Source organism: Balaenoptera acutorostrata, chromosome 10 (genome assembly GCF_949987535.1).
Source record: "Balaenoptera acutorostrata chromosome 10, mBalAcu1.1, whole genome shotgun sequence".
NCBI lineage: Eukaryota > Metazoa > Chordata > Mammalia > Artiodactyla > Balaenopteridae > Balaenoptera > Balaenoptera acutorostrata.
In genome coordinates this window covers 85,023,359-85,040,630 of record NC_080073.1, presented here as the reverse complement: position 1 = coordinate 85,040,630, position 17,272 = coordinate 85,023,359, and the positions used below count along the sequence as shown (strand labels likewise).

The 17,272-nt window shown below is 40.2% G+C and overlaps 4 non-coding genes across 4 annotated transcripts; all 4 read right to left on the bottom strand.

The window, feature by feature from the left end:
• Positions 1–1,341: 1,341 nt before the first annotated feature.
• Positions 1,342–1,413, bottom strand: TRNAA-AGC (transfer RNA alanine (anticodon AGC)). The gene has a single exon. It is a non-coding gene; the product is annotated as a tRNA-Ala (tRNA).
• Positions 1,414–6,788: 5,375 nt separating this feature from the next.
• On the bottom strand, positions 6,789–6,860 carry TRNAA-CGC (transfer RNA alanine (anticodon CGC)). The gene has a single exon. It is a non-coding gene; the product is annotated as a tRNA-Ala (tRNA).
• A 4,999-nt stretch (positions 6,861–11,859) lies between these two features.
• TRNAK-UUU (transfer RNA lysine (anticodon UUU)) lies at positions 11,860–11,932 on the bottom strand. The gene has a single exon. It is a non-coding gene; the product is annotated as a tRNA-Lys (tRNA).
• A 4,055-nt stretch (positions 11,933–15,987) lies between these two features.
• Positions 15,988–16,059, bottom strand: TRNAA-CGC (transfer RNA alanine (anticodon CGC)). Its single transcript has one exon. It is a non-coding gene; the product is annotated as a tRNA-Ala (tRNA).
• Positions 16,060–17,272: the final 1,213 nt, after the last annotated feature.

The following is a 17,272-nucleotide window of genomic DNA, read 5'->3' as shown; positions in this document are numbered from 1 at the left end:
GCTCAGCTGGTAGATGCTATGGCTACTATTTTAAGTTTGTTCGAAGTGTTCTAATATCTTTAGAGCTACACCAGAGTTAAACTATTGTAGGTCTGTAATAAATATTGGCAAGACCAATTGTTCAATACATGACAGCACAGGATGATTTAGCTAATAGAATGCAAGCTTCAGCGCACCACACTTTCAAAGGCCCATTTTAAGACCCATACTTTAATTTTGTGGTTTTTCTTAAATAGTCAAGAGGCACAAGCACTAGATCCACCCATGAATGACAGACCAAATCATTAAAGAGTCCAACATAAAGGATCGTAGCCATTATTACCTTTTAACACTGGGCTCTTGTACCTCTAAGAATTTGGTACATTCCATCCCCTAAGGTTCAGGAGCCCTTAACTACAGCCAGGCAAGGGATGCCTGGAGCTGCTGGAGGCCTTGCTGAGAAATAAATGGAACAACAGAAAACTGTTTTCTAAATTTCCTTCACTTGCTAATGTGACAAGGTGTCACAAATTGGAAGTTGAGACAAAAGCACCAAGATACAGGAGATGCTGCATTCCAAAGGGGAATAGCCCTTCAACAAAACACACAAAGGAGCTAGCCAAAGAAAGTCCTTACCCACATGAATGGTGTAAAAGGGCTAGGTTTAGAAAGAGAAGTGGATTTTTGGAGAGAATTAAAGTCAGTAACTTTAGAATCAGTGAGGCAAATTCAGAGATTACAAAAGAGATCAGTATAGAAGGAATCAAATCCACAGCGATGTGAACGCTGCGAGCTCTGGCAAAACGCACTGAGGGGGAAACATGTCTGCGTCAAAATGTTTCTACTTCACTCCTTTGTGTTCGATTTCTGAGAGAACTGTCACGTTTTAAGAAGCGAAATTTACCCAATACTTCCACAGCCTCCGGCCTGGGAAGAGTGTATTTCCTTTCCAGGGGAGCTTCCCGTGAAATCCATCTTTCTTATTGAGCCTCAGAGTATGAAACCTGAGACAGGAGCTCAGCCTACCGTCCCATCTCCCATTCGAAACGCCGGCAGCAAAATTAAGTGCAAATACTAATCCGTTCGCAAATCTTCCATTTAGAGTTTACATGAATAACTGTCATTTTGTTTTTTCATGGAACAGGGACTAAAGTCACTCTTGATTTCACTTTGTGGAAGACCATCTCTAATCCCTGCTGAGGATGGAAAGGAATAAAATTTTTAAACGGAAAGGTTACTAGCATAACCCGAGCAAACTGTTAAGTACCTGGAGGCAAGATGGTTAATCTTCAGATTCTTCAGGAATGGGCTGTGACCGTAACGCAGAAGAGAATTGTTTCCGGAGCTAGAAAACAAAAAGCATGGAGATGCTGGGGATCGAACCCGGGACCTCATGCATGCTAAGCATGCGCTCTACCACTGAGCTACATCCCCGTCTCGCTTACGTACCGTTTTCTAAACTACATTCATGAAATAAAACAAATTTACATTTTTGAAACAAAATTACTTCGTTCTTTTCTAAACGATACAATTCTCACCTTCTATTTTATAGAACTCTGTTACCAAGGAATTCTTATTAACCTGTATCTTGCAAACATTCAGTGACTGATGAGAATACACTGATCTCGGAAATCTGAGTAGGAAACGGTCTCACAGACCCTCCTTTTCTGAGTGCTTTTCTCGTTTGCCAAAAGATATGTGGGACAAAGGAAAATTCCTTACAGGAAGGATAAAAAAAAATACTTTGCCAATGACTGTCTTTAATTATGAAATCTACCAAACTATCCCCTCCCCAATTCCCCTCCCCAATTCTGCACCCTAGTCCCGGACTCCAGAAACCGCTATGCAACTATTCTTAGAAAACAAGGAGCCAATGAAGGTATTTCTGTTAGAAAAATAAATTCCTTCAACTCTTAGCAACTGGGAGGGCTAAAGGGTAAAGATGTTGGATTGCTTCCTGAGGCCTCTGATCCTCATTTTATCCAAAGAATACAAATCAAATCCAAGGAATACGAATCCTCGGATCTTGTTCTGATTCTTTGGAAAGAAAAGCCAGGAAGTAGGAAACGTGTTACTTTTAAGACTGAGGCAAAACCTCTGCTTCCGGGTTGCTTTATTTTTCTGCAGAGGGAGTGGTCCTTTGGAATTCAGATCACTCCCTCAACAAGGGTCTCAACAAATCAAGAAGGTTTTATCCCTGCCTAGTTCTGGGAAGTCCCCGGATATGGTAACCTGTGAGCAAACCTGGCAGAATGAATAAGAATGTCAAATAGAAAGGAAATGAAAACTGAGGATACAACATGCCTACAGGAGTGGAAGTGTATGTAGTTCAGAACGGTTTGAGTTGGGAGGTGCAAGGTGGAGATGAAGGCAGAGAAATCAGCTTGACCAAGATGACACCAGCATTTCTCATCTTTTCACCTTGCTAAGAGAACCTAAATTTTATTCATGTAGTAGAGATGGTGGTCCCAGACAGTTTACATAAAACATGAGTCATCTAAAATAATTATGGTTTTTCCATTTCTTTTTGCCAGGGATTGTTTTAATGGTAGATCCATGACCCTCTGGTGGATAAGTTACACTAGGCAATCAGCCTAAAATCTTCGGATTTTTTTCAGGATAAAAAGAGAAACATGTGAGGAGAGCCACACATCTTAATTTAGCATTGCTATTTGATTTTCAAATAGTAGTCTGCAAGCTTGAGAGAAACAGATAAAAATTGTATATTTTTTGTAAATAATGATTATTCCTTTAAGAGAAATGTTAAAAAGGCTTGCTGTGAATATTAGTTATCTATTGCTGAATAATACTCCAAAATGTACAGGGTTAAAAAAAATAATATTTATTATCTCAGATTCTGTGGGTCAGGAACTCCAGTGTGGCTTGGCTGGGTAATTCTGGCACCAGGTGTCCCTTGAAGTTGAACTCAGGGTGTCTACTGTGCATGCAGTGCTCTGAAGGTTGGACTGAGTCTGGAGGATCTGCTTCCAAGATGGCTCATTCACATGTGGGTAGGAAGCCTCAGTTCCCCGTCATGTGTTGGTGACTGACTGAAGTGGGAGAAAACTGCACTAGACTGTGATTACCAGGAGGTAAGGATCATAGGGGGTCTTCTTGAAGGTTAGCTAAGACACTGTGTTATCCTTAATTGTATATCAGTACTTATTACAACACCCAGTGTAAGTAAATATTTGAATCATTTTAAAAATGTAAATGAGTGGATGGATAGAGAGATAGATGCTTGCATAAATGAATAAACAGGAGAATATTTTCAGTGGCTACTTAGGAAATTTTAAAAGTGAGAAATCATGAAATTTGGCTTCAATCCTCTCAATTCCATTCAAAGAAATGGAAAATGTATACAAATGTATAACTTATCAAAGCTAACATAAAAAGTTATAGAAAATCTGATTCAATATATTACCATTTTAAAAAACTGAATCAGGAATTGAAGCAAAATTTCCATAAAATTTGATTTCCAGTCTGAGATCAATTTACTGGCATGTTCTATGAAATCATAAAGGAAGCATTAACCTCTGTATTGTACAAAATATTCTGAAAAACAGAAAAACTATAAATTATTTTAGGAGATTAGTATAATATTGATACAAAAACCCAGTGGAGAAAATACAAGAAGGAAAAATTAGAGGACCATTTCACTAATAAGTACAGAGACAAAAACGAATAAAAAACTAGCAAACAGACTTCCAGTGTCTGGTTCCATACATAAGGGGCTGGGAAGTCACCACGCCATTCTGTCAAGAAGGAAAAAGCTGAGCAGACTGAAAAATCAACACCTCTTCTTGAATCTATAAGAGAGGTGCAGACACAGGGCAAATGGCTGCCCCCAAGATTGGAGAGATAGACAGGTGAGAATAAAGGGAGTGATGACTTACCTGAGCAGTGACTCACAAGTGGAAACCACAGGAAGAACCAAAACAAGAACTGTAATTGATAAATCGCTTAAGGATCCATGTAAGCAAGTCTGATAGTTAAAAACTCCAGGAACCCTGAGTCATGGCCGGGGCAGGGTGGAGGTGGCGTCCCCACACTTCTGCGAGTTTTACCCCTAGGAGTTTTACCAGATTCTAACATTAAATATGCAAATATTGGGGGGAAATTCCTTCATGCTTCCAGCAGAGTGGGGAGAAGAGGAACCATGTTGAGGTATGCCAGAGCACTCTGCTGTTCTTAACAAGGCCTGCCTACTAAAGAATCTACTTAACCAGACCCTAACTTGCTGGGGTTTTGTCAGAGCCTAATTGTCCTGAAGGAAGGGAAATACTCAGTTCCAGCTGGCTCTAGACTTTCACATGAGAGAGGGAAAAACCCAACTCCAGCATACTCTAGCTGTGTTGTCCCACCTAAGTCGGGGCATTTGGGGTGGGGGGTACAACTGAGAAACAGTTGTGAAGTTCACGACCCAGAGGTAAAAGATCATTAAAAGACTAAGACCTAATCATTGGACTAGAGAAAGCTTCTCCTCCCCCAACATCTCACCACTACATTACTAAAGTCCTATATATCCTTTTATCAAGTAAACCATGTCAGGCTATACAGAAAAAATTACAAAACATATCAAAAGGCAAAAAACAATTTCAAGAGACAGAGCAAGAAGAGAACCAGACATTGCAGGGATGTTGGAATTATTAGACCAGAAATTTAAAACAACTATGATTAATATGCTAAAGGATCTAATGAATAAAGTAGATAGTATGCAAGAACAGATAGGCAATGTAAGGAGAAAGATGAAAATCCTAAAACAAACAACGAAAAAAGAACTGCGCAAGATTAAAAACACAGTAACAGAAGGAAGAATGCCTTTGTTAGGTTTATTAGTAGAGTGGACATAACTAAGGAAAGACTCTGAACTTGAGGCTGTATCAATAGAAACCTCCAAAACTGAAAAACAAAGAAAACAAAGGCTGGGAAAAAAAAAAGAACAGAATATCCAAGGACTCTAGGACAAGCACAAATAATATAACATATGCATAATGGGAATACCAGAAGGAAAAGAAAGAGGGAAAGGAGCAGAATATTTGAAACAATAATGACTGAGAATTTCCCCAAATTAATGTCAGACAGCAAACCACAGATCTAGGAAGTTCAGAGAGCACCAAGAAGGATAAATGAAAAAAGAAACAGAAAACTATATATAAGGATATCATTTTCAAACTACAGAAGATCAAATGTAAAGAAAATACTCCTGAAAGAAGTCAGAGGAAAAACAAAACAAAACAAAACAAAACATCTAGCCTATAGAGGAACCAAGGTAAGAATTAATTTGACTTCTATTAAGAAACCATGAAAACAAGAATAGATTAGAGTGAAATATTTAAAGTGTTGAGAGAAAAAACCACAGCCTAGAATTCTGTACCCTGCAAAATTTCAAAAGTGAGGGAGAAATAAAAACTTTCTCGAACAAAAATGGAGGGAATGTGTTCCCTGTAGACCAGTCTTGCAAGACGTGTTAAAGGAAGTTTTTTAGAGACAAGGAAAATCATATAGGTCAGAAATTCAAATCTTCATAAGGAAAGGAAGAATATCAAAGAAGGATATGGGAAGGTAAATAAAAACTTTTATTTTTCTTAGTTGATCTCACAGATAACAGTTTGTTCAAAATTGTAATAGCAACAATGTACTTGATTATATGGTTATGCAAATATTGTATATATACTTATGTATGCTTATATATAACTGAAATAAATGATAGCAATAGTACAATAGCTAGGAGGGAGGAAAAGTAGGATTTTTTTTTATTACAAGGATATTTACACTACCTGTGAAGAAGTATAGGGTTATTGGAAGGTGAACTTGGATTAATTGTAAATGTATACCACAAACTCTAGAGGGACCACTAAAAAAAGTTAAAGAATTATAACTGATAAGCTAAGAAAGGAGAAAAAAAGGTTTTTGGGGTTCCTCAAAAAATTAAAAATAGAACTACCATATGATGCAGCAATTTCACATCTGGGTATACATTATTAATATTGTGGTTTATAATAAGAAATGTACATTTGGCCTTCAGCCCTGCTGCTGGCACAGAGCTCCTAAAATCCTCAGAATTTCCTAGGTGATGAGAGAGACAAAGGTGTTTTTGTTATGTTAATGAGGTGAGCTTTGGCCTGCTTCTAGAGTTAGGGGCTGGTTGCTAGGAGAACAGTCATGCTATTAAGGGTGCCTTCCATTTCCACAGGCTATTCCTAACCTTTACTACATTTCCAGACCTCCTGTACTGGACTGTGACCAGTTTTTCTGCACAGAAGCGTTGAGTAATGCCAAAGATGCAGTGAGAAATAAAATGGTAACTAGGTTAGTAACTATGCATAAAGAAATTCCTCTATGGTCATAGGGTGTACCCTTGAATACTGATGTGCAACTACCACATCAATACTAAAAAACATGCTACCTTCTCCTCCCCTTAAAAAAAATTCCTGAGATATTTTATTTTTACTGATTATTTTCCAGTGGATAGTGGGAATGGATAGGACCTCCTTTAACTGAGCTAAATAATTCTTTGATATGCAGCTGTATTCCCTCTTCCTGGGTGCATTCATAGGATGAATTTACTTGTGAATTGTCCCTCTGGCTTTGTACTACTCACTGCATAATAAGACACCCCAAGGAAGTTTCCAGGAAGCAGGGGAAATGGCGGTGGTTATTTAACAAAACGGAAGAGAAATAAGCACATAGATGGAAAATAGCTCTATTTAAAGGGAATGATAATGGGGGGGAAATGAGAAAGAGCTAAAATATTTTATAATGCAAGGCCAAAGGCTGAATTAGACAACGAAAACGAGAGGACCTACTGGAGATGCCGGGGATCGAACCCGGGGCCTCATACATGCGAAGCATGCGCTCTACCACTGAGCTACATCCCCTGCTGAAGGTCGGCTACCGGGCAGCATTCCTGTCCCTTTAAAATCTCAAAGCGTTGTGCACAATTTTGGGTTTTTTTGTTTCCAACTAGAGAGTAGCCGTCATTGAAGACGAATTACACCTAAAGCCTCTTTCGGATTATATCCAAGTAGCCCCCTTCGGAGACCCGCCGACAACATCCAACTCGTATTGTTACTGAGAACAGAGCCCAATTTTAGTAGCTTCACCACAATTATTCTTATTTTAGTAGTTTCAGCACAATTGTTTTCTCTCCCGTCAGTCAAATCGAACCCCCGGTGGAAAGAACTGAGGGATTTTTCAGGACCCTTTGAAAAATGGTCTACGAGCCAAAACAAAGGCTCATGGAAAATGCGACCCAATTTTTTTGCAGCAGAGTAAGTTGAATGGTCAAATGAATCTTTGGAGCTGCGTCTTCCAACTTGATCCCGCTTGGAGGAGACAAAAAAAAAGAAAATTGTCCACATAGATGAAATTGCGAAAATCCTGCCCTAATATTTGTCCCCAGAGGCAACGGCTTGTCCCACAGAGACCTTCTAGCCCACCTGACCACAGATAACCGGAGTGGTTATCTGTGAACTTTGGCTTCATGAAGAATCTTAGATTTAAAGAAGCCCGCATTCCTTTGTTTCCCCCTTTCCTTTATCCAGTGGCCAGCTTCTCGTTCCGCAGGCTACTTTACCCCGTGGAAGAATGAACCTGGACAAGACCTCCTAAACCAGCATCCGGGTCCGGAGCGCTTCTGCACCCGCAGCCCCGCTGCACTAGTACAATCTACTGAAAGGGCTTTTCTGACCCCAGACCCAGGTGCAGTGATTTTTGCCTCTCACTTCAGAAGTCATACAGCAGAGAACAGAAACTCTTCAATAGTGAAAATGTCAATACCAAAGGCACGATTCATGATGATAAATTGGACTTCATTAAAATTAAAAATTACTGCTGCTCTGCGAAAGACACTCTTAAGCCATGGGCTGGGAGAAAATATTTGCAAAACACGTATCTGATAAAGGGATGGGATCTAAAGTATACAAAGAACTCTTAAAACTCAACAAGAAAATGAAAAGCCGATTATAAATCAGGCAACGTATCTGAACAGATACGTCATCAAAGAAGAAGCACAGATGACAGATAACCATATAAAATGACGCTCCACGTCGTACATCATCAGGGAATTGTAAATTAAAGCAACAATGAGATACTACTACACACCTACTGGAATAGCCAAAATTCAGAACACTGACAACACCAAATGCTAGGGAGTTGTACAAACCCTACTCCATTAGTTTCCCTCAGATATTTACCTTCCCACAGTTTTCTGCCCTCAAAAGCCTTTAAAACCCTTTTCCTTTATCTCATCACTTCTCTACAAATTTATTTTTCTTTCCGAAGACACTATAAAAGCTCAGGGCTAACTACCCCTTTGAGTCATTTATCATTGAATCCTCCCATGTGTATGCATGATTCATGCATTAATAAACTTTTGTTTCTCTCTTGTTAATCTGTTTTTTGTCGGTTTAATTTGCACAGTTCCAATCAACAAAGCTAAGATGGGTAGAGGAAAAGATGTTTTTTCCCCTCTCCTACACTACTTTATCATCCTAAATCCCAGATTGAGAATATTGAAGAGCCAACAGCCAACCAATGAGGGAAAATATACAATGTGCCTTTATTGTTTAAGCCACTGAGATTTTGTGGATGTTTTCTTTTACATCATGATCAAGCCTATGCTGAGTGACACGGGGAAATTATGCCTTTTGTTATATGAATAGCAATTCTATTTTCCCAGTCTGAATTTTTCATTGACTTTGCTTGTGGCTTCTTACTTTGTTTTACAGGAGGCTTTGTTTTGTTCTGTTTTACTCTATTATTATTCAAATTACACATATTTATTGCAGAAAATTTGGAAAGTAAGAAAAGGATAAAACTACTAAACAAACTCTACTTATACTCTTACCACTCTTTCAGAAGCTCTCTTGAAATCAAATTTGTCAAAATTTTCCTTTAAATAATTTTGGAGTTTTGAATCACAATTGATTCAACAGCCTTCCCCACTCCAAAGTTATTAAAAATTTCACATGTGTTTTTGAAGTACTTGTTTACATAAATCTCAAACACCATTTAGAATTCATCCTGCTGTGAGTTGTGGGATATGGAGTCAAAACTTTTTTTCCAGGTAACTACCCAGCTTTTGCCACACCAATTATTAAATAGTCCATTTTTATCCATAATGGGGGATTATAACCCATTGTGCTCAGTAATTACTGTCAGAAATAAAGTATGGATACATAATACTTGAATTGTGCAATTTATCTAACAGACACACACAGAACTCCTGATGAGAACAGAGTTCCCTCATAATCAAAATAACATTATACCAATTAGAAGACTCTAAAGCCCAACTAATATTCTTTGTTTTACTCTCCTCCCTCCTTTTTTTTCCCTGAAAGATATTGTAACTCTCTTTCTTTTCAAATGTGTATCTGAATTTCCTTTCAGATGTAAATTTTACCTTGTTTATGATAAAGTCCTTTGTTGAAAATATGTATATCTGAATCTCTTTTCAAATATATATTTTATCTTTTTACTGTGACACACTGTTTTCAAAGCATATACGTACTTGAATAGCTTTTTTAAAGTATATATCAACCTTTTGAAGTTGACTTTCTTGTGAACAGAAGGATCTCTCTCCCCAGTGGCTCCCAAAGTAATTTCTTGAAAACTGAGGGATTCAGAGTCTTGTGGAAATGTGACCACTGACTTAGAAATTTTAAATATGGCTTTCTGTATACAGGAAGTAATGGGGGGAATATCCACTGGCAGAAATATCCAATGGCATGTTTCCTCTCAAGTCTTAACACATACATTTTTATGAGTGAATGATTTGGGTAGCAGACAATCTCTGTCATTCACAGGAAAACATATATTAGTCTTTAGGTATAGGAAAGATAAAGGATGGTAAAAGAATATTAAATATTAGCACTTTATCAGAAGGAATTCAGGTAACCTTACAGAGTGGCAATTTACCAGTATTTGCACATAGCCGCTCCTGGACTGTAGTCCTCAATAAGTTCCCAAATAAAACTGAAACTCATAGCTCCCGCATTGTGCATTTTTATTTCAGTTGACACATGTCGACTGGAAAACAAAACAGAACAAAACACAATGTGAGAGTTGTGAGTTAAGTTTTATTTGGGGCAAAGTGAGGACTATAGCCCAGGAGACAGTGTCTCAGATAGCTCTGAGGAACGGCTCCAAAGACGTAGGGGGGAAGGTCAGTATTATATAAGATTTTGGTGAAGGGGGTATGTGCAGTTAAGCACACATTTTGGCAGAGGCTTGCTGCTAGTCAGGAGGAGCAGATGTCACCGTTAATGATTTTAGTGCTTTTCTAGATATGACAAGATGTAAGAATTTGGGCTCATAAAATCTCCTGAAAATATCTAACTATTTGAAGGCCTGTTGTGCCAGTTTTTCCCAGAGCACAAGGTGCGTCATTTCTGATCTCCACTCCAAACTCCTTTCAGGGTGTGTTGAAGGTCAGTGGCTGCAGTGGCTAGTGATTTAATCCTTGTAGAGACAGTCGGCAAGTGCCAATTTTTAGTTGGCACACCTCACAAATATGAGTGAAATTTTGCATATAGATTTTGAGTTGAGTTACACAACTGCTCTAATTTGCACATCTATATATTTTCTTCTGTTTATTCAAATGCATTAATCCTTAGAACTCTGCTGTCCAATATGGTAGCCACTAGCACATGTGTTTCTTGAGTACTTGAAATATGACCAGTCCAACTTGAGATGTACTGTAACTGTAAAGTACACAGCAGATTTCAAAGACTTAGTAAGAAAAAAAAAGAATGTAAATTATCTAGGTAATATGCCTTTATATGGATTATTTATTGAGATGATAATATTTTAGATATAGTGAACTAAATAAAATATGTTATTAACTTCACTTTTTTTTTCACTGTGACTACTAGAAAATTTTAAATTATATATGTGGCTGGCATTTGTGGCTCATATTATATTGGGCAGTGCTTCCCAATTTACCGTGCTTTTGCTTATATCAGGAATGTACAAGACCCCACTTGGAATCCAGTTTGCTTCTGTCACAATGTAATGATTTACCAGGGACAATGGACATGATCCTAGTTGTGCTTTACACCAAGACGCAGAGGCAAATTAAAGCCAGCCCCATTTCCCCACCCCACACATTTCTCTCCCTCATTGAGACCTGTCACTTTTCTGTTTCCTATTCTTTATTCTGGCAGTCAGATGAATCTATTGGACAAACTGAGAGACAAGTTCTTCCCAACAAAGGGGGTCCTTCCAAGTTCAAATTCTACTTCATGGGATTTCTGTGAACATGAACAAAACTCTCATATGGTCAGAAGCGGGCAAAAAGGAGATGAGATACCAATCACCTCACCTAGATTTCTAAGCATTTCCCGGGATTTCTAAGGAAGTTCAAGGAACATTATACTATCTGGAGTCCAAGATCAGTCTAGCTTAATACACATATTTTCCGGGAATACCGTTAATGAGTTCCCAATCTTCAAATCACAATAAGCCCTTTTACATTCTCGCTCTACATACTGTCTCTCTTTTCCATAATAATAAAATCCCTCCCAGTCACAGATTGCTGCAGAGTTGCCATCTTAGGGATCACTGTGGTTGCCAAATACCTCCACAAGACTCCATCTTAAATTTGCAGGCATCTTAATCGTGTTCAAACCCAAGCTACTACTCGTTCCAAGCTCGATCTAACACCCACAAAGCAAAAGCACAACAGACTGCAAACATGCAGAAGGGGATTCATTATTCTCCGCACACATTCCGTGATCAGAACCCCCATCCCCACTGCCTTTCCTGTTTACTTGGGCGAAGGTATCAAACATTTAAGATTAATCCGCTTGTTTCTGGCAGTTCACAGCCTAGAGAAAGGACACTTTTGGGGGATGTTAGGAAAGAAAAGCTCACTATCGCCCGAACAGGGACTTGAACCCTGGACCCTCAGATTAAAAGTCTGATACTCTACCGACTGAGCTACCCGGGCCCACACTCCACAAAATCTCTCCCGGCCTAGTAAAGGGAAGTTCGTTAGGTTAGTTTCAATTTTGAGTTCTCTAAGCGTTAAAAAAAGTCGCCGGCACAAGTACCTCACATACTCAAGCCAAAAGCAGCAGGCGGATCTCACTTCTACACTAACTTGCTGCCACCACAACAGACAACAAGTTTGAAACAATTTGACTTCCCTCAAAAATCCAGCGCTCTGAGGAGCTACCTCAGCTATGGAAAGAGCTCTACGATGCTCTCAAAAGCCAACAGTTTGGGTAAAAATGAGTGGGATCTTCTTGTGGGACAAAAGTTTGCTGCTCACTTGCCTAAAATCACGTAAAGCCAACATTTTCTTATACCTACAGGATGCAAAGAAGAGAGGTGGAGCTTGGACACGTCCTTCCCACCCATCTACCCAAATCCTATTCATGTTTAGAGATCCATATTCAAGCCTTCTTCTCCCTACTTTGCTAACTCCAACCTCGCCTCCTCCCTCTTCCCATTCACGCACTGCTTCGCCTTTCCGCTCTGGTCCACTCTGACACCTCCTGCGTGAGATCTTCCCAATAACTCAGTCCACTCCATCCAGGTTCCGGGTTTTTGACACTCCAGTCAGGGTTTCCCAAACCTGCCAGATTTTGAGTCTGCGGAGCTTTCTAATAGTATAAATTACTGTCCGGCCTCTTCTAAAATATGCTTTCGGACTTCATCCAAAATTCATATCTGGGTTACCTGTCGGACAAAATAGGCGGAAAGTGTTTTTGCGCCTGAGTGCCTGAGGTGTGAGATGCTCTCTAGGCATACAAAGTGCTAGTTCCTTTCCCAGCCCACACATTTCCCTGCTCTCTCACATTCCGGAGAGAATTCCGTCCGAAAGAGGTTATGTATCCTGTTTCTTCCTCCCTCTTCCCTCCTCCTTCTGTCTTTCAAAACAGAACCTCAATAAGGAAAGCAGTTGCCGGGTCCCGACCGTGTTGCTGCCCTAGGTTTGCTAGACACACTCTGTCGCTCTGCATTTCTTGGTAGGTTTTGTGAATTCTTTCCGCTCTGTCATCTCTTTCCTTCCGGAAGGACCTAAGTCCCCTTCTATCCGCCCCGTCTCTACCCCACTCCCGCAATATCAACGTCGAGGACTTCCCTGGTGGCGCAGTGGTTAAGAATCCGCCTGCCAATGCTGCTCACAAGGGTTCGAGCCCTGGTTCGGGCAGATCCCACATGCCGCGGAGCAACTAAGCCCGAGCGCTACAATTAGCCTGCGCTCTAAAGCCCGCGAGCCACAACTACTGAGCCCACGTGCTACAAATACTGAAGCCCAACAGATAAAATACTTAACTTTTCTTCTTTGTTTTCTTCTGCATTATCTCTGTGGTCTTTTAGGCAGCTTTGGAGGCAGAGGAGGATGAAGTTGGGGGAAAAGAGGAATTTGAAGAGAAGAAAAATGCCCCATTCCTGGGACTTTCCTTGGTGAGGGAATGGAAATGCCTTCCTGAGAGCTAGCTGTGGAGCAGACTTTGAAGCAAGCTGAGAGAAGTAGGGAAGATACCCGAAGCAGAAACAAAGAGCCGCAAGGTCCGAAATCAATCTAAAGCCAGCCATTCTTTTGTTTTCCTGCAATGTATACCAATGACTCCTAATTCTCCAATTCCAATGGGTCTCTTTCAGTCCGTGTGCTACTCTCATCTCAGGGGCCTTCTCTTCCATAGCCACGTGAAAATCCAGGTCTCTAGATGAAAGCTATCTGCTGAATTATAGACTCAGGTATGACCTTGCTTACCAGACATCTTCATCATCATGAAGTTGCTTCCTACACATTCAAATTCATCTCATGTTCAAACAGTGCCAGAACCAGTGATTCTCTGTGGCGGACACTTACCCCTTTTCCTTTAGTAGCTGAAGGTTTTCTGTCTTCTCTTTCCATCTGGACCTATATTTCCAGAGGTAACTTTTTGAGTTCTCTTCTTTGTACTCACTCCCCTGAATTTTTTGCTAGGTCTCTGGCAGTCAGGAGCAGTGGAGGTACAGTCCCCTACTGTGATGATGTGGGAAACTGGTGGTACCATGGAGATGACCAGAGAAGGAGTAACAAATCCCAAGGTCCAAGCTGAAGCCACTTGAGGCACACTGACCATCAGGGAGCCAAAGGTGAACCTTAGAGGTCCTAGGTATTAGTTATTTCCTTTCCCTGGGAAAAGTGCCCAGAATATGGATTCCCTTGGGGGCTACAGTGTCTACAGTCCCAGTGCCCTTCAGAGACTTTCTGTCTTTCATGATTCTGCCCACTGCCTTCATTTATCTGAGACCGTATGGAGGCTCCATGTTTAATCCAGTGAGTATGAAGAGGAAGACAGAGAAGATGCATCAGTGTTCCTGGCACGGAAAACACCAAGGGCAAGCTTTTGTTCTCTGCCAGGAGCTGCTAGGAGCCACTGGAAGGAAAATAAAGAGGACAACAGATAATTCACTCAAAAAGGAATTTAAAAGCAGTCTCTACTTGGCATCTGCCCTAAAATAGACACTGCTTTGTAAAAGCATTTCTCACCTGGGAGGGTCCAAAAACGATGCCCTTGGATGTCTGTGCTTTAGGTGTTTTTAGCAGCTGCTGGGTAAACTGGGCATCCTAAGGTCCAGTGTCTGTGGAGTCCTGTCTTCTTCATCTTCCTCTGTGAGTTGCTAATCCTACCCTCTCAGCCCTCCTAGCCTTTGAGAGGCTAAATGGAAATCTTTTTTGTTTGTACACACGAACAAGCTTCCCTCCCTCTGCAAAATTCAGCTTTTACATTATTCTACTCCTTTGATACACAAACTAGCATCCAAAAAAAAAATTGAAAATAGAACTGATTTTGATATATTCACCTAATGTAGAATTATGTATAGCAACAAAGTTGTTCTATAATTTTAATTAGCTCTTTGTTTATACCAATAGTGTTTATTTTAGGAAACACAAGAAATTTATGCATCCATCTGTTTTTATCCCTCCCTCTTCATCTCCCCAACCCTGCACACACTACCCCTTTCGTTGCATCTCAGAAATCTTTGGTGTGATGTTAAATCATGTATTCCACCTTATGACTTTATTTAAAATTCTAAAAACAAGAAACTGGAATTCAGTGGGCAAATGTAGGAAATGTAGAAGGGAAGACATTTTAATTCATTACTCGCCAAAATCCTTGCGGTTTTATTTCAGCCAGGAGTGTGTGTATGGGGTTGGGTGTTTTCTACTACATGGCCCGTGAAAATCTCCAATGAGACCCAATTTATCATCTGCCAAAATCCAGCTTCTAACAAAAAATTTTAACGCCTTAAGCCTAATTTCCACCCAAATCAAACTATTCCTGCCACCTAATAGCTTCCAACCCTGAAACTTACAACAATGTTCCCAGTGTTCACGTTGACAGTCTCGTCATTCCTTAGCGCTGCTGTTTGGGTTGTTCAATGTTCTCTCAGTCACTCACTCAGAAAGATTTGGGATCCACTTCCCCCACCTCAACTGCTTGCATCCAGTAATGGATGGAGGGGTGGAGGGAAAGGAGGTGGGGATGAGAAGGGGGAGGCAGGGGAGTCAGGTGAAAGCTTTCCTCTTCTCTGTTAGATGATGCAGATCTGACTGCTCATACAACTAAAAGAACTAAAAGAATAGGGCTGTTTATCTTCCCCTTTATTCTGTCCTTTTTCTGTCCTGTCTTTATTTGCATATGCCAGTTGTGGTGGCAGGCTTCTTGCTTTGGAAGTGAAATGTCTGATGGGAATGTCTTTGTTTTCCTTTCTTCCCTTCTTCCCTCCTTCCCTCTCTTCCTTCCTTTCTTTCTTCCTTCCTTCCTCCCTCCCTTCTTTCCTTCCTCCCTCCCTCCCTCCCTCCCTCCCTTCCTTCCTTCCTTCATTCCTTCATTCCTTCCTCTCTTCCTCTCTCTCTCTCCTTCTTCTTGTCTTCATTTTGCTGATGCCCCGCCCTGGGAGGTGGTAAGCCAGAGGCAGTAAAAATGGGAAAACTATAAAAGTAATCCACTGCCCTTCTTTTCACAGAGGATATGAGAAAAGGGGTTGATAAAACCTGAGTGGAAGTGCCAGGGATTGAACCAGGGACCTCGTACATGCGAAGCACGCGCTCTACCACTGAGCTACACCCCCCTACTTCTATCTTCTTCTGGCTGTTTCATAAAATGTTATTTCTCCGTCTTTTTTTTTTTTTTTTTTTTGTAAGCTAAGAGTTGGCTGGAGACAGTCTACCAGGTTACATTACACTATTTCTGAAATTACTGAACTGGATACAGTCTAGTGGCTTCTCCCTGGACTGCAGTTATTTAATTAACCCAGGAACAGTTGAAAGAATAATGCTTTCTAAGAGATAATTGACTGAGAATGTCTTACTTTTTTTTTTCTTCTCTCTTTCTGTTCTTTTTCCTTCATGCTCCTCAATAATACTACCAATGGATTTGATTGCTCAAGCTTGATGATGTGAATCTGCCATGTTTGTCGTTTTGGGTTCAGGAAATCCTGAATGAGCCAGATCTTTCTTTTTTGTTTCCTTCAATTAAATGTTCCTTGGGAAGACAGACATCACCAATGATGATGAGGCCTTAGAGTGGAAAGGGATCAGGAGCAAATGGGTATGAAGTTAATTTTGCTATGAGCTAGAAAAAGTGAGTTAGGGAATATAAAGAGGAAAGTGGGAAACGTTTGTGCCAACATGGTTTAAGAGAATAAAAGAAAAGGGCAGGAATAAAGGTGCTAGAAACCGAACCCAGTACTTCATTTCGTGCACTCTATTCTCACATAATCCAAGAAATTCGGAAAAATACCTGTCCCCACTGATTTCCATTATTTGCTACTGGTTCTCCAAGAATAAGTCTAGAAATGAAAAGCAAGGATTTAGAAATTTTAGAGGATCTTGTAATTGCTTTCAATCCCAAGTGCGTGATCAAAGGACTTGACTCATTTTAATAGTGTGTAGCTCTAATGGGGTGCTGTCCAACTTGCTTGGTGTATAGAATGTGGAGAGGGAAGCATACTACAACGGGAGAGACAACACTTTATTCAACTTAGGCTTTCAGCTGGCACTCTTACACATAAAGGTAGGTTAACAAGAGAAAAACAGAGCTTGTTAATGTGTGCAACAGGCATCACGCAGAAGAAACCTAAACAAAAAGTAACTCAAAGTGGCGGCTTAGCACCGCGGCTAATGAAGTATATTCAACAAAGAACAGTAAATTTGTAGACAAATGACAGGATCGAGGAATGCTGTTTTCATCTTCCAAGGGCAGAAAACTGTGGGAAATTAAATATATGGGAGGAAACTAGTGGAGTAAGATTTGTTTGCAGATTCCTCTGGTGTGTCTCTGGG